A 24,847-nucleotide genomic window follows, 5' to 3' on the forward strand; every position below is an offset into this window, starting at 1 on the left:
TAGTGGAGGTTAGGATTAGAATAAAATATTCACATTTACGAAAATCTCCAGCGACCCACCGCACAAACCCGTAGTCGTCTTTCTAGCGCTTGGCATATACGATGGGTGGAAGCTGCCACCAGGCCAGACAAAAAATAGTTGACTTAAGGCGTCTCTGGCGCTTCATAAGAGATAGTGTAACGCAGGATGATTTCTGTCTATCCCTCCAACACAGAAGTCCTGTTAGTATTGCTCCAGATAGCTGGGGATTATCGTTTCACTTGAAAGTTAGAAGATCAGAAACAACACGAAGAATTTACCTGGATCTTACCACTGTTACGAGGACTAGAGTAACACACAACGTACTTCGAATACAGAGACAAAATTATGTTAATACCAATAAATAAATATGCTCACAGGTTTTTCTCATCCTTTTCTGAAGTTGTGATTTTCGACTCCTTAATGACCCTCCGAACGTCCATCACAAATGTCTAATACATAGGAACTGTGGCCTCTTATTGGTTTCTCCATCCACCGACACTAGGCTGACGTGGGTAGAGTAAAGCATGTACTAGTTGTGAAGAGCTTGAAGCGCTGTGGTAAAAATATAAAGGCAGATCAGTTTCTAAATCCCTTTAAGTACTCTGCATCGTTTCACACAAGCACACGAGCATCACGAAGAATGTTGTTACTACTGGTTGCGATGCTCGTAGACGACTATTTTTCATTTAATGTTTTGTAGTAGAAGAAAATGGACATCACTTAAAAAAAATATTTCTTTTGTTTCAAATTCGCCTTCTGTTAGCTCCTAACTGTGGCCCAATTTTTACCTCAACTTTTGTTTCTTCTACATGCAGTAGGGCACATATGAGCTGATAGTATGTCGTACCCCGTTTGCTGTTGTGCTGCGTGACAGGCACTTCAGCAGAAAAAAAAGATTTGGGGTCTCAAGAAAGAAGTACTTTAACATGTTAGACGAACCTGATATTTTTGGTAGCCAGAGACAGCATTCTGACCGTTATCTTAACGAACAAAGCGTATTTAGGCAAAACTTTAATTTCGAAAAATTTAAAGATCTTATTTCCTGTCGTTAGAGTTCCGAGTGTGAGGTGATATCGTGCCCCATCGAAGGTTCGCAGACATCAACACTGCCGCCATCATTTACACAGATTTGTGGACGCATGTCGCATGGACCAGCACGTCATTCCCTGCAGGAACGTCCGCTACCTGGGATAGAACAACAAGAAGTGTAGCCAAGAGATAATAACATCAAACTTGTTGCACTTGCTGTCCTAATCTAAATAATTTAAGTCCATCTTATTCCTAAGACTGGTTTTGGAGCCGGCCAATGTATTCTATTTTAGAATGACTTCTGCAGTTAGTATTAATTTTTGCACAGTTTCTTAAATTCAACCCAGTTTAAACTGTCAGAAGACAAAGAAATGTTTCAGATGGATAAACATTTTTGTAAAAGTCTTGCGTTCCTATATTGAACAGCGAATATTTTAAAGAACTATACATTTAAATGAATTTCCTTTCAATCACTTGTATAATTATTTGTACGTTATGCATGCATTAACGACTTCTAGGATGCTTGGTATCCTACACGTGATCGGTTAATGCAAGAACTGCAGTTTTGATGCAAGAAAATTTTTTACAAGTTATGAGTCGTTGCAGTCCAGCAGAATGAGTGGTATATTGTTTCTTATTATAACTTCTGTCATTTGTTGTTAATCCCTTAATGTATTAGATAGTAATCTAATTTCTTTCAATTCTGTTGTAGAATCTGAAGATGGCTTTTGCATAGCCGAAACCAGTAATTCTGTTCAGAAAGCTGTGTTATCAAGACAATAAAATAAAAATTGCGTACATTGTGATCGTTCTCGAAATGGTCATTTTATGCCACATTCAGTGATAAGGGAGATTTACTCAAATACATTGTTTCTGTAGATTTTTTCAGAGAATGTTACATAACTCTCTTCACTTTTTTTGCGCAAGCACCGCAGCATATGGCGAAGGATGGCATTACGTGAAACATATTCAACTGAAACTGAAAACAACAAACAGTTTAATTTCACAATTTTGACATATTCGACGTGTTAGCATTTTTAAAAGTATATCCATAAACTAACATAATTAGACTGAAACTCTTTGTTGGACATTGAATCTTGATACTATATTTCTGTGAGGTAGACTACAAAAAACTGTCTATAAGTTACATTATTTCTCCATTTACATTGTTCAATGAAGAATGACGAAAAATTTGTTAAGCACCTTTTTCAGTCTAGTAATTCAGCCAGTTGCTGTTATGTAAATCTGATTCTTTGCTATTACAAATGTGCAGTGCCCTTAATGTAAGCATATCATATTTCACGTTCATCACATAGGACCACTTGCAGAATTGTAAAAATGCTATGATAGAAACGCCGCTTCACAGAATAGCAACTCTTTAATGCATCGAATTTCACTGTTACAAAACTTGCATTTAAAAATGCGTGAAATAACTGCATAATATTCCGAAAACCTTTAAATTCTCTCTGTTTGAAAAAAAATCTAACAAACATGAATTTCTTTGTTCAACAGATCAAAAACGTAAATTAGACATTAACTATCAATTTTAGGAGGTAATTCTTCACAATTGCTCGTAGAGTATTATTCGAAAATTCCGTAGAACAGAACGTAAAATCACTTAAGGTCAATGATTCCTACTGTATAATGTGTAATAAAAGCTGGTGCTTGTATCGAGTGAGGTACGAAAATATGAATTCATGTTCCAATACGAGAGATGATTAGGAGACCGTCGATGTTCACGTCATTGGAAACAGAGCATAAGCTCGGAACAGTCTTCTTCAAAAACATCCCAGATTCTACCAGAAGCGATTTAGTGAAATTATGATGTACCTACCTCTTGACAGCTAGCCGAAGAAGAAGAATGTACTGTTCCAGGATATTGGTTTCATTTTTTTTGATGTTCTGTGAATCCCACCATCAGCAATTCGACATGATGTAGAACATGTCTGTAGATTCACATATAAATCCGGTTTTCTATGTAAAAACATGGTTACATGCTGGTCATTTACATAAATGGGTTTTTTGTCTTAACTTTAATCCACAACAAATATAGATAAATGTAAACCAATAATAAACATATTATCTACTCAGAAATTCATCTACAGAGTAAGATGTATAGTCAAGATGAGTTTGACTTCAAAGCCTTCGTTATCTGCCAGCACCTTTCATTCACAATAGAAGTAGTCAAACATTTTTGTAGCTTTTCACTTTGCTCCTGCCTGTGAAAGAACAATGTTAAGCTCTAGAATCTAGTGGTTGGAAATTAAGGTATTCACAATAGAGCTTAAGCGAACATTTACTCATGCGATCTATGTTAATACAAAGACTATTCATTTAGATTTGTCACCCATTTTAGGAGAAGGAGAAGAAAGTACTGTAACAAAGATTCAGATAAAATTATGATTATTAGGTTGACGCTAAGATTAGTGGGTAAAGAGAGAGAGAGAGAGAGAGAGAGAGAGAGAGAGAGAGAGAGAAATGAGTTAAAAGAGATCTGCGCAAAGCGGAGGCCAGCCGCTCAGTCTTTTCCCTGAGCTATGGACAGAAGGTGCGTTTTGGAAACGTGATCCAAGGCGGAAGTGATAGCTGTTATCAGCTATGAATGGGTACGAGGAGTATCAGGCACAGAAATTCATAACCGCCTTGTTGAGGTTTATGGGTCAAGGATGAAACGTGGGTCCACCATTACACGCCCGAATCGAAGGGCGCATCCATGTAGTGGAAACATCCGTCATCACCTGTCCGAAAGAAGTTCAAAAGCACACCGTCTGCAGGTAAAATGCTACTCACAGATTTCTGGGACGCCAAAGGAGTTTTGCTGCTGGACTTCCTGGAGAATGCAACCTTCAGCTCTGCGCGGTTGTGTGCCACTCTTTCGAAATCGAAAGACGTGATTTGGATAAATCGGCCTTGCCTTCTCACATCTGGCGTTCTGCTGTTGGATGACAATGCGAGACCACACATGGCGACGGATACGCAAAACCATATTGCAACTCTTGGTTGGGAGTGCCTATACCATCTGCCTTACAGTCCAGATCACGCACCAAGTGACTTCCATCTCTTCCCTGCTTTGAATAAGATTCTCGGCGGAAGGCGCTTTGGCAGCAATGGCAACGTCAAACAAGCCGTTCAACGCTTCTTCCGTATACAACGCCCTGATTTTTCCCTGGAAGCGGTATGACAAATGTCTCAATGTACTTGGAAATTATGTAGAAAAATAAAGATATGTCTAATCTTTGTCTCATTAGCTTTTTTTTTTCCTTTCACACACAACTCTGACCACATTCGACAGGGGATACTTGTTTTCCAACTCCCCCACGTATTTGTCGTCTTACGCAGAGAAATCTCAGCGGGTGTCTACTGTAAAGTATCTCGAATAGTGCAACGAATATTGCAAAACGACCATTTTTTCTTTCTTGGATAACTTAGATATGGTTTGATACTCCTCCGAGTGTTGATTTGCGAGTTTCAACACATGCAGTTATAAACCAGAATTTTATGCAAGATTCCTCTCTGAGATACGTCGTTCACACCTTAGCGCAATTTTGGTGAGGAAATCTGCGTACTCGTTTCATTACCGAAAAGGCAATAAAATTTCAGATCTTCATTTGCATGCGAAATTTGCCACCCCTGCTTATACCCTTCAACTCTCAAATGGCATACATCATTACTCATGGTAAAAATGCTTCAGACATTACGTATTACCTTACATGACAGTTTAATAAGTTGAAGATAACACTTCAAACGTCGAGTGTAGACTTTTGTCACAATCTCATGACTTCAGTGCGAAAGATGAGTAGTAATTCGGGTGGACAAATCATATCATTTCAGAGAACCACTTAAGAATTCTGTGGAAAATATCATTTACTAACTCTTCTGTGGCTTTCTCTCTAATTGTATTTATTGTAACACTAGTGTCATCTGCAAATAGTGCAATTTTGCTTGTTGACTGTTAAGTAGAAGGTATTCATGTAATATACATATATATATATATATATATATATATATATATATATATATATATATATATATATAAGTAGGAGTGGACTCAAAATTTAACCTTTTGGTGCTCCCTTTGTGATTTTTTCCCTCCAGTACTAAAATTTTCTACCTTTCTGACATTATCTAAATTATTCAGCACAATATTTTGCATTATGTTTGTTAAGTGCTATTCAGACCAGGTGTGGTAAAGTCAACAGTTCCATAAAACTTCAGGTTTTCTAAGACAGTAACATTATCTGCACAATCAGACACCTTGGAAAGATCACAAAAATACCAGCTGGCGATGTGTTATTATTTAAACCTTGTACTCTTTGATCAGTTCATGTTTAAGTAGCATTCTAAGTCGATAACCATTCTGGAATCGGAACTATAATAAGCTAAGTAAATTATTTCCACTGAAGAGTGATACTACTCTTGAATACACTACCTTTCCGAAAATTTTTGGAAAGGATCCCAGTAAGGACTGTTTAGGTCTCTTTTGTCATCTTTCTTTTGAAGTGGTGTAACAGTTGCATATTTGATCCTGTCTGGGAAATTATTCGCTACGTCAGTGACCATTGCATATATCACTATGGACATTACGTATTAACTTGGAACAATGTTGTAGAGTTCTGTTTGAAATTATTCCATCAATCCTACACGATCTTTCGTTTTTTAAAATTTTTCTAATTGCATTAGTTTCAGTGAAGGATGTTGGTGCTGCTTCTGATTGCTTAAAGTTTTGTGGAGTGACTTTTTTAATGTACTCTGTTGCTTCTTTAATTGAACCATTTAAACCTATATTTCCTGCTGCACATACAAAGTGGCTGTTAAAAAGAGTTGCAACCTGTGAGTTAGTCACTGTGATAATTAACATTCCCTCATAACTCATGAAATTTCATGTCTTTCGTCCTCCCTCCTTGGGTGTTTCACTTTGCATGACATTGTATATTAATAGTTTTGTGGAAGTGCTGGTTATTATATGGTGTGGAAGCAGTAGGTATTTTTTCTGAGTATTGGGTAGTCTTAGCAGCATTGAGGTAGAGTTATGAAACAACGAAAAGAAAGCATAATTGTAGTGATTATGTGAAGACAAAATTGCTTAATCGAGAGCTTTTTATCTCTGCAGAGCTAAACATATTCCAATATTTTCTCTCCATATGGAATCAAATCATTATAATATAGTGTTTGATATCCTCTTCTGGACGATAGCTTCTGCTAAACTGCCCCAGGCATTGGTGTTTCGTTATGAACATTGAAATTATTTCTGAAATTTTTTAATTTTCCGATATGGTCCTCAACTCAGATTTTCCTCATTCCACTGACAGCAGCTAAATTTTCTTTTTCTTTTTATGTAGTGCTTATATCGTTTAGCAACCACGTGTTGGGTCTTATACTGTGAAGTATTGTAGCGGTTTTGCTTTTCAGCAACTGTTTCAAGTTACCAAACCGAGGTGAAAACTACATAAAAAAACATATATAGACACTTTAAGGGCTAAAGCAACTGCAGATAGATCCACAAGATCTGAAACATCATAGCACATATTATTAAAATAATATTAATTTGTGACTGAAAACGGAATATATATATATATATATATATATATATATATATATATATATATATATATATATATAATCATCTGAATTACCAAAGCCACAGCGATTTTCTAACTAAATTATATGATTCAGTGAAGTGACTGCAATAGTAGCGCTGACGCTTCATCCTTAACGAGTTTACATTTAAAGTAAAATTCTCGGCGGACTTAAAAGAAAGGTTCAGTAGTAGAATATGAAGATATAAATGATAGAACTTACTGATAACATTGCTCACTGAAGCACACATTGTACTGATTGAACCGTCTAATCAGCGTACATCATACAGTGACAGTACACCGAAGAAAACTGAAAGTAATGAGGAGCAACAGAAACGAGATTAGTGACGAACTTTAGTTCGAAATTGTAGACCACTAAACATGCAAACTGCAGGAGTTCTTTTACCTTGGAAGAAAAATATCACATGATGGACGAAGGGAGGAGGGCATAAAATCGAGATTACCATAGGCAAAGAGGATATCCCTGGCCGAAAGATGTCTGCTAATATCAAACATCGGCCTTTTTGGCAAATAAAATGTACGTTTGGAGCAGAGCGTTGTACAAAGGTCAATAATGCACTGTAAGAAAACTGGAGAAAAAGAGAATGTAAACGTTTGACGTGTGGAGCTCAAGACGTTTTGCAGATTAGGTGAACTCGTAAGATGGAGTATGACAAGATACTTTTTACAATCGCCGAGGAGGTAACACAAAAAGAAGAGATAGGATGATGGGACATGTGTTAACCCTTTCAGACCAACCAGCTACATTTGTGTACTTTAATTTTTCCTTTGTATTAGCTGCAACAGAAATATTTTTCCTCAAGGAAAACTCACATACACAGGTGTGAATGTTAAATTTCTTCACCATGCAGAAGCGCTATCACTTATCGAGTATCACAATAAAAATATCAACAAGTGAATGTAGTAGTGTGCAGCAGCTTGTGGCCGCCAGAGTACTTGAAAATGGTTGATTAATTATATTCCGCTGTATAACCGAATGTTGTTATTGTTCTTTTGCATGGCAATTATTCACTGATCAGATACTTTATTAGATCAGTGAATATCTCAAAATTAATTATTTTTGTCCACAAAATGAAACCAAGTGTACAAACTATATTTTCAAAATGAGTACACTTATTTGCATAAATCTGGCATTTAACATGACTAAAAAGTCACCTACGAGCATTAGAGTATAAATAGAAATTTTCTTTCTTCCAGAAAAAGTTAAGAAGTAAGTTCCGTGGTTCTTGATGGAGCCGTGAACGGCAAAAGAGAGGAGCAGCACATCCCACAACTAACTGCAGACGATGAGTGTGTTACTCTGAAGAGGTTCTCACAGCAGATGAATTCATGGTGGATCGGATCAAACCAGTCAGAAGCCTCTCTGTATCCTCTCAGGGTTCCTGTTTTACATGGTGCTCCTTTCCGCCAAGCAAAACACCATTTCGTTGTGAATACCATCAGCTTTTTTTGTGTTTCCTACCGATAAGACGGCGGCTCGGGAAGTAAAGTGGGACGCAGCCACCTCTCGTCGTCGGCTGACCCGTTTGGCCAGGAGACAGGGGCAGTGTTTGCCGAGCAATTTCCTGCCAGGCGTCCGGCACTACCGGCGGGAGATGGCGGAGGCCAGGTGGCGAGTTCCAGGCGCGGCGCCGGCTGTGGGGGCACCCACGTCCTGCGAGCAAACTGCCGCTGGTGGCGCAGGCCGGGCAGCGGGAAGCCTCATTAAAGTTTCAGCTATTTCGGCATCTTGCTTACTGGTTTTATCTGTTATTGTGGTCTTCAGTTTGAAGCTCTTCATGCTAGCTTATCCTGTGCAAACCTCATCATCTCTTAAAAACTTCTGCAGCCTACACCTATTTGAACCTGTTTAGTGTATTCATCCCTTGGTTTCCTTCCACCATTTTTACCCCCCACACTTCTCTTCATTACAAATTAAAATTCTTTGGTGCCTCTGGTTGTGACCTAACCGCCCGATCGCTTGTTTTAGGTTAAATTAAGGCACAAATTATTTATTCCGCACTTCCGTTCAGTATTTCGTCATTAACAATTTGGCCTATGCATTTAATCTTCAGGATTGTTATGTAACACCACATTTCAACAGTTTCATTGCTCTTCTCGTCTGAAAGCTATATCATACACGATGCACATTATGCATAGCACTACACTCCATACAAACACCTTCAGAAAACAAACCCTAACACTTAACAAATTTCAGTTTATCAGAATCACTTTCCTATTTTTGACAGCTTTTTTATACAATCTCTGCTTCGGCCATGGTCAGCTGTTTTGCTGGCTAAGCACAAAAACCCGTATTTTACTTTTCCTCATCTAATTCGCTCTGCATCGCCTGATTTACTTCGACTACATATTACCCTTGTGTTACTTTTGTTGATATTCATCTTTTCATTCTTTTTCAGAACACTGTCCATTCCATTCTACTGCTCTTTCACGTCCATTTCTGTCTCTGATGGAATTACGTTAGCGACAGATCTCAAAGATTACATTTCTTCTCCCTGAACTATAAGTCCCTTTCCAAGCTTCTGCTTGGTTTCCTCCTGCTTGCTCAATGTTCGGATTGAATAACATCTGTGATAAGCCGCACAGATATCTCATTCCCTTCTGAACCTCAGCTTTCCAATTCGTCCCTTACGGGTCCAGTTCCGTTCTGTAGAAGTTCTAAATAACTTTTGAGCCCTGTATTTAATACCTGACACCTTCAGAATTTCAATGACTGTGTTTCAGTCAATATTTTCTGAAGCTTTTTGTAAATATGGTTTTGGATTTTTTTCCTGTCTTCTAAATCTTAGAGTCAGTATTGCCTCACACGTTCCTACATTTCTGCAGAATGCAGACTGATCTTCTGCGATGTCGGCTACTATTGCCTTTTTCCATTCTTATGTTAATAATTCGTATCAATATTTTGCAAACGTCACTTCTGAAACTGATAGTTCGGTAATAGTCACACCTGTTAGCTCCTGCCATCTTTGGGGTTGGAATTACTACGTTGTCCTTGACGCTTGAAGGTGCACCCAGGGGAATAATTTTGTCATAGGTAGATTTCCTAATGTTCTTAATAATCCATCAAAGAGCAAACATTGCTCAGAACAACTCAAGTTTATGAAGCCATCACTTTACCCTTCGTACAAAATGTGCTTCATTGCCCTTCATCCGTGTTGCTCTTATTGTTTACATTGTTTCCCTTACCACATTATTAACTTTCCTTATCGTAAAATAAATCTTGTATGTGTGTACATACTTTTTGTTGTATTGTTTATATTGAACAGTGGTTCTGGGCAATTCTCCTGTCTTTGCGGGGGGGGGGGGGGTTCTCCCTAAATGTGGAATAATTAGCAATGATCAACGGCATGAGGATGCAGATGAAACCACTGCATTAAATAAACATAACGTGTATCCATAGGACATGTAGCCCATAACTGAAAAATTGTCATGATGATCTCTTCATTGACACAATATTCCGGAATAGTCTACCATTAAGATCTCCGGGAGGGTGCTGCCAAGGGGGTGCTGACCATGGGACAAAGATTCAATAACCAACGAAAGGATAACGTTCTACGAGTTGTGGCGTGGAATGTCAGAAGCTTGATCATGACAGCGAAGCTAGAAAATCTGAAAAGAGAACTGCAAAGGCTCAATCTAGATATAGTAGGGGTCAGTGAATTGAAATGGAAAGAAGACAGGGATTTCTGATCGGAGACTTACAGGGTAATACCAACAGCAGCAGAAAATGGTATAACAGGAGCAGGATTCGTTATGAATAGGAAAATGGTATAACAGGAGCAGGATTCGGTATGAATTGAAAGATAGGGCAGAGAGTGTGTTTCAGTAAACAGTTCAGTGACAGGGTTGTTCTTATCAGAATCGACAGCAAACCAACACCGACAACGATAGCTCAGGTATACATGCCGACGTCGCAAGCCGAAGAGGGAGAGATAGAGAAACTCTGTAATGATATCGAAAGGGTAATACACTACGAAAAGGAGATGAAAATCTGTTAGTCATGGGCGACTGGATTGCAGTTGTAGGGGAAGAAGAAAAGGTTATAGGATAATATGGGCTTGGGACAAGGAATGAGAGAGGAAAAAGAGTCCTGTACTAAATTTTCTAGTAATAGCGAATACTCTGTTCAAGTATCACCAGAGGAGGAGGTATACTTGGGAAAGTTCGGGTGGTACGAGAAGATTTCGGTTACATTTCATCATAGTAAGGCAGAGAATCCGAAATCAAATATTAGATTGTAAAGCGTACCCAGCAGCTGATATAGACTCAGATCACAAGGTAGTAGTGATGAAGAGTAAGTTGGAGTTTGAGACTGCCCAGGAAGAGTCAATACGCAAAGAAGTGGGATACGAAAGTACTAAGGAATGACGATATACCCTTCAAGCTCCCTAAGGCTATTGATACAGCAATAAGGAGTAACTCAGAGGCATTGCTGTTTAAGCAGAATGAACATCACCAAAAAGGGTAATCACTGAAGTTGGAAAGAAAAACATAGGTACAAAGAACGTAGGTGCGAAGAAAACTTGGGTTACAAAGGAGGTCCCGGCGGAGGTTCGAGTCCTCCCTCTGGCATGGGTGTGTGTGTTTGTCCTTAGGATAATTTAGATTAAGTAGTGCGTAAATTTAGGGATTGATGATCTTAGCAGTTAAGTCCCATAAGATTTCACACACATTTGAACATTTTTTTTGTTAGAAAGGAAATACTTCAGTTGATCGATGATAGAAGGAAGTACAAAAATGTTCAGGGAAATTCAGGCATAAAAAAATACAAGGAACCTGAGACGAAATGGCTGCATAAAAGTGTGAAGAAATCTAAAAAGAAATGATTGTCGGAAGGACTGAATCAGCATTTAGAAAAGTCAAAACAACCTTCGGTGAAATTAAAAGCAAAGCTGGTAACTTTAAGAGTGCAGCGGGAACTCCGCTGTTAAATGTAGAGGAGAGAGCGGATTGGTGGAAAAGGTATGTTGAATGCCTGTAATAGGAGAGATCTGTCTTACGTGATAGAAGAAGGAACAGGAGTCGAATTAGAAGAGATACGGAATCCGGTATTTAAATCAGGATTTAAGAGATCTTTGGAGGACTTAAGAACAAATATGGCAGAAGGGGTTGATAACATTCCATCAGAATTTCTACAAACATGGGAACAAAACGACTATTCACGTAGGTGTGTAGAATGTCTGAGTCTGGCGACATACCACCTGACTTTAGGAAAAATGCCATCCACACAATTCCGCAGATTGAAAGAGCTGAAACGTGCAAGAACTGTAACACAATCAGCTTAACAGCTTATGCTGACATAAATAATATACAGAAGAACAGAAAAGAAAGTTGAGGATGTGTTAGGTGATGATCAGTTTTGCTTTAAGAAAGGTAAAGGCACGAGAAATGCAATTATGACGTTGCAGTTGATAATGGGAGCAAGGCTCAGAATATCAGGACACGGTGAGAGAATTTGTTGACCTGTAAAAGCGTTCGACAATGTAAAATGGTGCAAGATGTTTGAATTTCTGAGATAAATAGGGGTAGGCTGTAGGGAGACACGGGCAATATAGAATACACACAAGAGCCTAGAGAGAATTATGAGAGTGGACAACCAAGAATAAAGTGCTCGGATTAAAAAGGATGTGCGAGAGTGATGTAGTCTTTCACCTATACTGTACAGTCTCTACCGCCAAGAAGCAATGATGGAAATAAAAGAAAGATTCAGGAGTGGAAAAAAATTTAAGGTGAAAGGATATAAATCATGAGACTCGCTGATGACATTGTTATCCTGAGTGAAAGTGACGAAGAATTACATGATCTGCTGAATGGAATGAACAGTCTAAAGCGTACAGAATGTGGACAGAGTAAATCGAAGAAAGACGAAAGTAATGAGAAGTAGCAGAAATGATAACAGCGAGAAATTTAACTTTAGGATTGATAGTCACGAAGTAGATGAAGTTAAGGAACCTATGACCGATGGAGTAGGGAGAATATAAAAAGCAGACTAGCATTTGCAAAAAGGATGTTCCTGGACAAGAGAAGTTCACTAGTATCAAACAAAGGCCTTAATTTGAGGAAGAAATTTCTGAGAATGTACGTTTGGAGCACAGCATTGTATGGTACTGAAACATGGGCTGTGCGAAAATCGGAGCAGAAGAGAATCTAAGCATTTGAGATGTGGTGCTACAGACAACTGTCGAAAAATGGGTGGACTGATAAGGTACGGTGGACTGATTCTGCGCAGAATCTGAGCGGAAAGGAATATGTGGAATACACTGACAAGGATATCTGTTAAGACATCAGGGAATGACTTCCAAGGTACTAGAGGGAGCATTAGAGGGCAAAAACTGTAGAGGAAGACAGAGACTGGAATACACCAGCAAGTAATTGAAAAAAAGAACTTGACAAGATTTGACTTCATTTCAAAGACTTTCGTTCACCTATCATAATTAAACGGTTCGTGTTCGACGTCAACCTACAATAAACACTCACAGACGCTAAGTGAGAGCACTAGCAGTGGAGGGTACATACTGACTTGACAAAAATCATGGGATAGCGATGTGCAAGTAGACGGATGGCAGGAGTATTGTGTACACAAGGTTTGGAAGGGCAGTGCATTGGCGGAGCTGTCATTTATGCTCAGGTGATTCATATGAAAGGTGTCCGATGCGATTATGGCTTCACGACTGAAATTAATGAACTTCGAATGCGGAACAGTAGTTGGAGCTAGACGCTTGGGACATATTGTTTCGGAAATTCAATATCCCGAGATCCACAGTATTAAAAGCGTGCCGATAATACCAAACCTCAGGCATTGCCTCTCACCTGGACAAAGCGCTGATCGACGGCCTTCACTTAACGACCGAGAGCAGGTCGTTTGCGTGAACTTGTCAGTGCAGACGGACAAGCAACCCTGCGTGAAATAACCGCAGAAATTCTTGTGGGACGTACGACGAACGCATCCGTTAGGACAGAGCGGTGAAATGTGGCGTTAATAGGCTATGGCTGCAGACTACCGACACTAGTGCCTTTGCTAACAGTACGACGGCTGCAGCGCCTCTGCTGCGCCTGTCACCACATCAGTAGTACAGTAGACGACTGGAAAACTGTGATCTGGTCAAATGAGTCCCGATTTCAATTGATAAGAGCTGCTGGTAGGATTCGAGTATGGCACAGATCCCACGAAGCCACGGACCCAAGTTGTCAACAATGCACTGCACAAGCTTTTGGGGGCAGCACAATGGTGTGGGCTGAGATTACATTGAATGGACTGGCTCCTCTAGACAAACTGAACCGATAATTGACTGGAAATCGTTATGCTCGGCTACTTGGGGTCCATTTTTAGCCATTCATGAACTTCACCTTCTCAAACACGTCAACGAGCAACAATTGTTAGCGGTTAGTTTGAAGATCATTCTGTTCAATTCCAGCGCCAACCCGATTTCCCGACATGAACCCTGCATCTACAGCACTTTCGTAATTATGTATGGCTGTAGAGGCAGCATAGCTAAATACTTCTGCATAGGACTTCCGGCGATTTGTTGGGTCCACGACACGTCGAGTTTCTGCACTACGCCGGGCAAAGGGAGATCCGACATGCTATCTCGTATCCCATGACTTTTGTCACTTCGGTGTACTTTAGGGGGCTGGGGATCGGAAAACAGTGCATGCGTTGTCGTAATGTGGGAACGGAGCGATTTATCTGACGTCTAAAAGGGCATGATCATTGGCTTTCGAGCCAAGGGTGGATGCATTTCTGTAACAGATAAGTTTGCAGTCTGTTCACGTGCCATCGTGATTAAAGTACACCGTGCATGGCAGAGTGACGCAAACCGATGCCGAAGCAACTATGGTTCACCACGAGCCATAGATGACAACGTGAACTCATGCTGCGGAATTGTGTACGGGCGAATAAACATGTAACTGTTGAGAAACTGACCGCTCACGTGAACCATGATTTCCACAGCAGGCGCCTGGTTGCCTGGTTCATGCAGCAATGCTGACTGCTGTTTATCTTCGACGAAGGCTGGAATTTACACGCCTATACCGTAACTGGAAGCCCACTTAGTGGCGACAGTTGTACTTTTCAGATGAGTCATGTATTATGCTCCACGGCCACTGGCGTGTACGTTGTGAAACGTCTGAAAGCGTGCGCTATGTTCGGTGGAATGTTTTCGTGGCATTCCCTGACTGATCTCGTCATTCACGACGGGACAATGCCTCAACACATATGTATCTCTGTTTGGGGACCATGTCCACCCTTAAATGCAATTTATTTTTCCTCGCGACGATGGGATCTACCAGCAGGACAATACAGCGTGTCACACAGCCTGCAGTGTACATGAGTGGTTCGAAGAGCACCAGAAGGAGTTAACCGTACGCCACCAATCGCCTCAGATTTAATCCCAATCGAGAATCTGTGGAACGACCTCAATAGGGCTGTTCGCACAATGGATACTCAGTTGTGAAATCGAGCGCAGCTGGCCATGGCGGTAGAGGCGGCATGGCTCCACATCGTTGTTGATACCTTCGAGAATTTCACTGACTTACTTCCTATACGTCTCGCGCTGCAAAAAGATGGTTAATCTGGTTTCTGTGAGGTAGTCGTATTTATATGAATGGACAGTGTATAAAAATTATAGAAAAGGTGCTGTCCTCACAGAATTATTTGTCAGACATCGCCTGCAATTCTATAACCCTCATGATTTACTTTTTTTATGAAGTTCATTTCCTTATCTAGTAATAAGCGTAAACTTTATTGGATACGAGCTGCTTCGATCACTTTCAAGTTCTAGAGATACAGGATGACACAGAAAAACGGCAACATTTTCACAATCCACTAAAACTAGATGTGATGAAGGAAAGAAATTGCATTCATAGTAACTGAAACTTTACAACTTTGCCATTTACGAAACATTGGTGGCATTTATCATTTTTTTAAAATTACGTTCTTTTGATGGCGTCCTCCTGTACGAGTACATTCCTGAAATCTGCTGTTCAGATTCCTGATTGACCGCTGCAACATCTCCGCTGGGCTACTGTGAATTGCATCTCGAATTCTCTGTTATAACTCATCCAGGTGTCTTGGTTGAGTCGTATAGACTTTGCTCTTGAGGTACCCTCACAAGAAACAATCACAAACGGATAAATCTGGTGATCTATGGGACTAGGGAACGTTACCGAATCATGAGATCACACGGTTGCCAAACAATTCTCGCACATTGCCATTGATTGCCGTGCAGTGTGCGTTGGCGCTCCGTCCTGTTGAAACCAGGCTTCTTGAACGTTTGCAAAGTTGTTCAATGCAGGTGTAACGAAAGTTCGTAAAATCTCCACGTAACGATCAGCATTGACGGTCGGTGTTTCCCTGTTCATTTGCGAAAAAATACAGTCCGATAATCCCATGTGATGAAGCACCACACCATTCTGTCACTTCACTAGCGTGTAAAGGGCCCTCATGAACGTCTTTAGGATTTGTGTTTGCCCAGTAACGGTAGTTCTGTTTATTCACATAACCTGTCAAATGAAGATGCACCTCATCCGACATCTACAACTTGCTTAGAAATTCATCGTCATTGTTTACTTTTGTTATCTTTTGTTGACAGAATCCTAATCGTAGCCGGTAATCATTGTCCTTCAATTGTTGTACCATCTGTAGTTTGTACGGATGAAATTTTAAATCAAGATGAAGAATTCTGCGAACACTCTTCCGGGACATTCCAGCTTCTGCTGCTTGCTTACGAATTGCACACCCTGGGCTCCGTAAGACAGACTCGCGTTCTTTGGAGAACGCACACTTCTTGGTCGTCCTGTTGGTTCCTTCTTGAGGGCTGAGCCACTCTCTTCTAAGTTATTAATCCAAAATTTTATCACGTGTTTCGACGGAACGTTATCACGACGTCCTAAATTATAAAAACGTCGAAAGTCCCTCTGCACCGCTACCCAACTATCATTGATTTTATAAAACACATTTATGGCTACCGCATGCTGATCCATGATTTCTGAAATGGCGGACTGTTTACTCTCTAACTGTCACGAACCCACAGTCCTGTCACCTTGGTTCTGGTTGGTCCCTGTGCTATTCCTACCGTTTTAAAACGAGCATCATATTCTTCTTTTCTTCAACAGAATAGAGGGCAGGAATAAGTGGATAATGACGTTCGGAGAGGGGTCAGTGTCACTTTAACCCGTCTGCGTGACCAGATGGAGTGTCGCCACGGCCGGACAGGTGGATTGTTGAAACACAGTTTACTTCCTGATACTTATAGCCCCTTGGCCTCCCAATGGATTATGACCTTTCTTATCGGCAGCACGCGCAGAAACACATTTCGCTGTCACAGTTTCGCTAGTGCGCCTCGGACCAACTGACTTGGCTAAATAGCCAGTTTCCTTATTTTATTGAATTTCGATATTTCTTAATGCGCAGCAGGAACACTACTCGTTTTGCCGGATATAGCGCTACAAGAGTAAGTCCTTAATCTGAAGCATTTTCTCTCCTGGGTACATCAGTGAAATCACTTTAAGAGCACTCATTTCGAGTGAGACGATTGAGATGCGTGGGTCGATACGGGAAACTTGTTACTGTGATGTGCCGTAACCAACAAAATTATTCAAATTCCTGTCATTCGAGGATACAATTTAACCTTTTCACGTTACAAACCATTAAAACTCATCAATTAATATTTATGAATAAACAACAACTTAACAAACAAATATGAACTTTTACTGTTACCAAGGAAATTGATTATTCACCGAGGTATACTGTTGATGGCTCTGTGTTGCTTATGATTGGGTCTTCATCTACAACGGTGAAGTCTGGGGCAGAATGGACTGTTCATTCTTTTCGTTATGTAAAATGAAAGCAGGTAGTTACCACTGTCGCAAGAAACAGTGAAACGCGGCCTGTTAATATTATTCCACAATCCTCATCAAGCTGACTCTGATCCAGAATGCGACCCTTATTCTGCTCAGTCGAATGGACTGAAGATCCGTCACAGTGCGGCAGGCTCGGATCGCGCGTATTCATTGACAGGCAGCGACAGGGCATTACACAAAGATCCATCGTATCTCACAAGACATTATCTTACACACAAGCGAATACTGAACTAAGCAGGACATTCCAACTTATGTATGAGATCAAAACGTTTTCATTTTCGAAACAACCATCCTATTATAAATCTTACATGTATGCACATAAAAGTTTGACATACCGGGTGATCAAAAAGTCAGTATAAATTTGAAAACTTAATAAACCACGGAATAATGTAGATAGAGAAGAAAAAATTGACACACATACTTGTAATGGCATGGGGTTTTATTAGAACAAAAAAAACAAAGTTCACAAAATGTCTGAAGATGGCGCTGGACAGCAAAACGTCAGTGACTGCGCATGACAATCGTGTTAAAAGGAGCTCTAATGAGAGAGAGAGAATTCCTCCAACATCTCCGCATCCTTTACACTGTCCGCAGGCTTCATCCCCCCCACCCTCTGGTTTAGTCCTTCCTCTCCAACCCCCGCCCGTTGCCACGCCTCTATCGCTGTATCCCTCCCTCTCTCCACCTCCACACCCTCCATCTCCTTCATCAGGGCAATTTCCAGTGACTCCCCCTCCTGGATGATGAACTTCACTGTGACATCTACCCTTCCTTCCAACTATAAAGTGGCCTTGTTCCCCCCCCCTCCCCAGGGCCCCCTTTTTCCTCTCCCCTCCTTCTCCCATAGCGGATTTCCCTCCTTCCCCCCCCCCCTGAGACCCTGCACCCCATACGTGCCTCTTTCCTTTCCTCATCCCTCCCTACCTGGCCCTCTTCAGCGCGCCCCCCCATCTCCCCCCTCTCTTGCCCTCCCTCCCTCCCTCCCTTTTTCCGGTCTCCCTCATCTCCTTGCACCTGGCCGGTGCTTCGTTTTGATCGTTGTGAATGTGCCACGTCAGTGTTGTGTTTAGTGATGTTTCTCCTGTGCGTCAAGAGGTGTGATTTTAATTATGCACTGCCTTGAAGTTCGCCGTCAGTGTTTGTTATGTGCTACGCCATCCGTCGATACTTTTATGCTCTGGTCATACTGTGCCTTGCGTTCTTTTAATTGTCCCAGTTCAACATGATTCTGAGTACTATGGGACTTAACATCTGAGGTCATCAGTCCCCCAGGGTTAGAACTACTTAAACTTAAGGACATCACACACGTCCATGCCCAAGGCAGGATTCGAACCTGCGACCATAGCAGCAGCGCGGTTCCGGACTGAAGCACCTAGAACCGCTTGGCCACAGTTGCCGGCAATTGTCCCAGTGTGTGGTTTTCTGTGTGAGCTACTTTTTTACAGATTTTATCTCCATTTTACAGTCGCCCCTTTTTTTGTCTCTTGCCTTCCATGATGTTCCCCCTTTTTTATATCTATGTTCGCCATATTTTCACCTTTCTATATTTTTAAATGTCTTTTATTGTCTGTTCTATGTCTTTCAGCTGAAGACCAGCGCATATGCTGCTGCCAACCCGCCCCGATGGGGAACTGAAATACAATAAACGAAAAAAAAGAGAGAGAGAGAGAGTTAGATGCGCCAGCAGTCGCAGCATGTTGACGTTACCTGAAAAGGCGCTTTTAGTGAAGCTGTATTATCAGAATGGGGAATGTGCTAGATCAGCGTTACGATCCTATCGCCATAGGAAGGAGATTCGAACGGGTAAAGGTCCGTTGACAAATGCAGCTGTGGCGAGAATGAAGTTCGAAGCCACGGGTTGTTAAGACGATAGACCCCGTAGTGGCCGACCGAGCACAAGGCGTAATGCTGCTGAGACAGTTCAGGAAGAAATGGAGACTGTAGCGGGTTCGTCTATGCGCGGGGAAGTCGGCGCTCGTGCAGTCGCACGTCGCACCGGCATTCCTGACACTACCGTTTGGTTGGCACTTCTGGTTTTGTAACTGCTACCGTAACGAGTGAGAGGTACGCCGATATGTTACAGAATCGCATCACCCCAGCCTGGCCGATAAACACCTGCTGGAACGTACGATGTCCATGCAGGATGGCGCTCCACCCCATATTGCTATACCCGTGAAAGATCTCTTGGGCGCGTCGTTTGGTGATGATCTTATACTCAGCCGCCACTTTCGTCATGCTCGGCCTCCCAGGTCCCCAGACCTCAGTCCGTGCGATTATTGGCTTTGGGGTTACCTGAAGTCGCAAGTGTATCGTGATCGACCGACATCTCTAGGGATGCTGAAAGACAACATCCGACGCCAATGCCTCACCATAACTGCGGACATGCTTTACAGTGCTGTTCACAACATTATTCCTCGACTACAGCTATTGTTGAGAAATGATGGTGGACATATTGAGCATTTCCTGTAAAGAACATCATCTTTGCTTTGTCTTACTTTGTTATGCTAATTATTGCTATTCTGATCAGATGAAGCGCCACTTGTCGGACATTTTTTGAATTTTTGTATTTTTTTGGTTCTAATAAAACCCCATGTCATTCCAAGCATGTGTGTCAATTTGTACCTCTCTATCTACATTATTCCGTGATTTATTCAGTTTTCATATTTATACTGACTTTTTGATCACCCAGTACATTTTACAATTACGTTTTAGATAAAAGTTTGCATCTTATGCGAGCGTGTGTGGAGCTGCTGCAGTCACTCCTATTTCTATATGGCTTCGTAATTCATCCGTTTTTCTATATTCCACTGTTGACGCCACTCACTGTTAGTATACGCTCGTGCACGCAGGTGTCAGCACGGTGGTGCTCATTCCTCTTGAAAAATAAAATTTTCTGCACATTCTCGAAATTTTCTTCATCCAGAAATTTTGGTAAAAGGTAGAGCTCCAACATATCCAGATAAGTGATTCCTGTAACCGTATTTTCCGCAAAAAATAAAAGACCGTAAATCTTTTCTCAGAGAATGAAGCTTTGGAGAGTCTATCTACTGTTCGACAACGACATGTGGTTGCTGTGATCCCCACTTTGTTACCTTGCCGTGTACTACTCCACTTAAACAGAATGCAGATTCAGCACTGAACACAAATCATGAAAGGGAATTGTTATCTTTCATCTCCATTCTCGGAATAAACCGACAACGTTCTACACATCTATGTTTATCATCTCCATGAAATCCATGCAGCAACTGAAACGCGCATGTTTTGAAACATAGATGTCGCTACGTAACATGCCACAGCTACACAAATTGAATGGCTAACTGTCGACTGGCACACCCAACAGATTATTGTGGACTATGTGCTTAACACTGCTTAATTAGCTCTACATCTCGAACGAGCACACTGTAGCGACCTGTGGATTTGCTTCTACGTAAACAACCGGAACGTTGAAACTCCTGGCGTCAACTGGCGAGTGCTTAGAGTTTTGCTCTAGCCGAACTCTCGACGAAAATTACACCAAAAATTTGCATGTGAATGGCACCTGCTGAAATAGAGAACGCAAAACGCTGTCTGTCGCTGTGTTATCACCTTCTCAACTCGATGCACGTGGGTTAGTGAAAAAGCGAGCGAGCGAGCTGACTGCAGCAGAGTGACCCCTACTACACCAAAAGCATCTATCTTCTGTTAAGTACAACGTACAGTCTCGTGAAATCGGATACGTACTTTTGAAACATCCTTCATATCGTAGGTGCACCAAAAATTTGAATAAATCTGTTCGCTTATTGCTATGAATACGAACATTAAAGATTACGGAAATTGTGTCAGATACAAATAACTGACAGCCTTCAGAACTAATCCAGGTATGCTGGTACAGCATGTAGTTGGCATACTTATCCTGTCACTCGTTGTACAGTCGGTAGGTGCGGAGTAAAAAAAAGAAAAGTGGTTAGCATTCAGGCTGACGCGTTGCGGGTCGGTAGTTCTAACCCGGCCACTATCGATTTTGTTATCTAGTATTTATCATCTCTGAAGGAGTCTCTGTCTTATCGGTACGCATGCAACAGCATGCTTATAAATTTTTTCCAAAAAACCATGCATAAAAACGGGATTTTTTCGGGGCCCATACCTCGAGTTTTATCGATGATAAAATCGTAGAGTCAAGTTTTGTGGACAGCCCTTGGGCTAGGGACCATTTCTATAATAAACAGAAGGATCATCTATCACTCTCCTACAGTACAGGGTCAGAGAATGAATATTACACACTTCCTGTAGCTTTTGCAAATGGAGCAAATCGGTTGCTTCAATTTACGTTTGTTGCCGTCTACATGAGGCGTTAGGAGGTTAAGGGAGACATTAGTTTGCTGGAGGTTCCTTAGAAAACCTGCAAAAAGCTTTCTGTTACCATTTTATCGCACTAAAGCCGAAACATGGATCCCAAGACGGCTATGTACAGCAAATGGCTCTAATTTTTCCCATGTATTCCAAAAATTCCATTCTCAAATAACTTGAATATTTTCTTGATATCCTTAACCATTTCATTCGGATGTTCAAGTTCACCCTACTTATACATGTATAATACGCACGTATAATCCGGTGTGAGGCGAAAAAATAGTTTATAAAATGACATAGCGCGGACGAAGATTCTGTGACTGTCTCCATTATATCTGGGAACCCCATGTTCCAGCACTGAAGCGTACGCAAATTTGTTTTGAACGTACGATCTGGTCTGTAGTCTAAAATTAGTTTTCCATTATTTCAAATTCACAGAAGTAAAGCACTAAAATTTTACTCTTCTATACATTTCTTTTCATATGACTGATACAATCTGATACAGCAGGGGAAGGAAAGTAACATACGCTTTTCTCCAACCGTAACATCAAAAGTGCGAATACGTTCCTCTTCATTTAAGAAACTCTGACTGAAATGAGAGGTACACATGCCTCATTCTACGTTCCTTAGCACCCATAAAAATTTCCCATGAATATTGACATGCAAATATATTCACACTTTTTATGGTGAGGGAGAAGGAGACATCGTCGGTGCGAAAGAGACGGAAAAGAAACAAATACTAGAAGATAGTGGACAGCAGTTGTGGTTGGACAGTGTTGTAGTTTAGAAAGAGCGAAGGAAACAACGGCAGTGTGAGAGAAAGACAACAATGTGGCATTGGAACTGAGCTGACAGTGACAGAAGGGCGCTAGGAAAACAGTGAAGGAGGCAGTGCCAGTGGTACATGATTAAAAAGGAGGAGAAAGTGGATGTGGTTGAGAGCCAGTGATAATGAGAGTGTCTACTACAGTAACAACGATGAAGAGAGAGGTAGTGACAGTGAGAAGAGATAGCAGCAGTGGGAAGGAAGGAAAGAAATAGCAGCAGTAAGAGGGAGCAATAGGGAGACAAAATAACTCTGAGCACTGTGGGACTTAACATCTCAGGTCATCAGTCCCATAGAACTTAGAACTACGTAAACCTAACTAACCTAAGGACATCACACACATCCATGCACGAGGTAGGATTCGAACCTGCGACCGTAGGGGTCGCACGGTTCCAGACTGAAGAGCCTAGAACCTCTCGGCCACCAGCGGCCGGCAAAGGGAGACAGGGACAGAACGGAGGAGACTATGGTTGTGACAGACAGACACAAAGAGATAATGATAATGAGTTTTGCTCAATGAGTGAGTGAGAATGGCCAGATAGGAATGGTCAGGTATAAGTGATGTACACTGATGGACTGCTGAGTGTCAGCGAGGTGCAGTTAGGAGAGATTGTGGGAGTTAGTAGTGAATTACGTGTTAAAAATAGTGCGAATATATTCGCATGTCAAATTTTTTAAAGATGCTGAGGTTAGAATAACACCTTTTAAACAAACTGGAACATATTCGTATTTTTTGTGCTCAATACGAGCGTTTTACCGCTGATGATTGTAATGCTGTATATTCGGGAATATTCGATGTTTAAATAAACAGCGGGACACTCCGTCCAAGAGTTCATTTCCGTTTTGCCTGTGTGTTGGTGCGCTTGATACCCACGCTTCCAGAGCTAAGTGTTGTACTTCATTAACAGTCCTGCTTACGAATTAGGACTTGAGCCTGCTTACGACGTGACAGTATTGTGCCCTCCATATATGAAATCAGCTTTGAAAATGTACACTAATGAATGTTCATTACAATATATTGCACTCTAAAACGCTTGTCTGTCGATAAAAATACTGGCCTATATTTCATGTCCACGCTTTTACTCGATTCCGATGCGGGAAATGGAGATTTGAAAATATTTCGCGCATGTATATGGGCAGTAAATTGGGAGGAAATTTGTTCGCCGCTTTCCGTCGAAAACTTAATATCCGCTCCACCGATTTGGTAGCGGCGTGCAAGACGAAAAAAGAAATAAAAACAAAGTGCTTTCCATGAAATGACATTGCAGCAATAAAAGAGCCAGCCTGCCTAGTCGGTCTCATAATTTTTGAAACAGACGGCATGGTACGCACTGAATGTGCTTTGCACAAAGGAAATCAGAGCAAATGAAATTTCGCGTCTGGGACTCGGATGAGAGTTTCACTTCTTCTCTACGCCATAAAACGTTTGTAGCCATTCCAGTATTTCAAGTAATGACGATAGAGTCCTGAATGCTTCTTAACGACGATTTATGCTACCTTTCCTTCTACTTGGAAGACTTATTTCACAATTTCTGCATTAACTACCTTCTCTCAGTTTTAAGTACCATTATTGTATACCCAAACTATTTTCTGTGCCCGCTGCATAGGTTTCTTTTGCGACTGCGTAATACCAGTAATGTCATATCTTCAGTTTTCCATACAACTACTGCAACAACTTTTCTGCATAACTTTTGTTGTCAAATCTTGCCATTATTCTGTCTGTCTATAGAGGGAATGAATAGCTGGTGTAGTAAGAGTCTCTAGTATTTCAGAACATGAACAAAGCGCCAATTTTTTTTTTTTTGTCATCAGTCTCCTGACTGGTTTAATGTGGCTCGCATCTTCCCTTGTGCCAAACTCCTTATTTCAATGTAAAACTGGCTCCAAACATGCTTAAATATGTGTTAAATATATTCTAATCTCTCTTTTCCAACAGACGTTTATCCTCCATAGCTTCCCTTAGAGGGATAGAAACTATTCCCTGATACCTTAACACACGTCCTATAAATATTATATGTTACAGCTCCCTCTAGAGCGATAGATGCTATTGCCTGATGCCTTAAAACATGTCCCATAACTCTTTCCCTTCTTTGCAATGTCCTCCGAATGTCTTAATCGTGTTGCTTCTGCGAAGGAATTCCTCCTTTTTTATCTTATCGCTCCACATGATTTACAGCAACCTACTATG

The sequence above is a fragment of the Schistocerca piceifrons genome, chromosome 2, assembly GCF_021461385.2.
Source record: "Schistocerca piceifrons isolate TAMUIC-IGC-003096 chromosome 2, iqSchPice1.1, whole genome shotgun sequence".
Classification (NCBI taxonomy): domain Eukaryota; kingdom Metazoa; phylum Arthropoda; class Insecta; order Orthoptera; family Acrididae; genus Schistocerca; species Schistocerca piceifrons.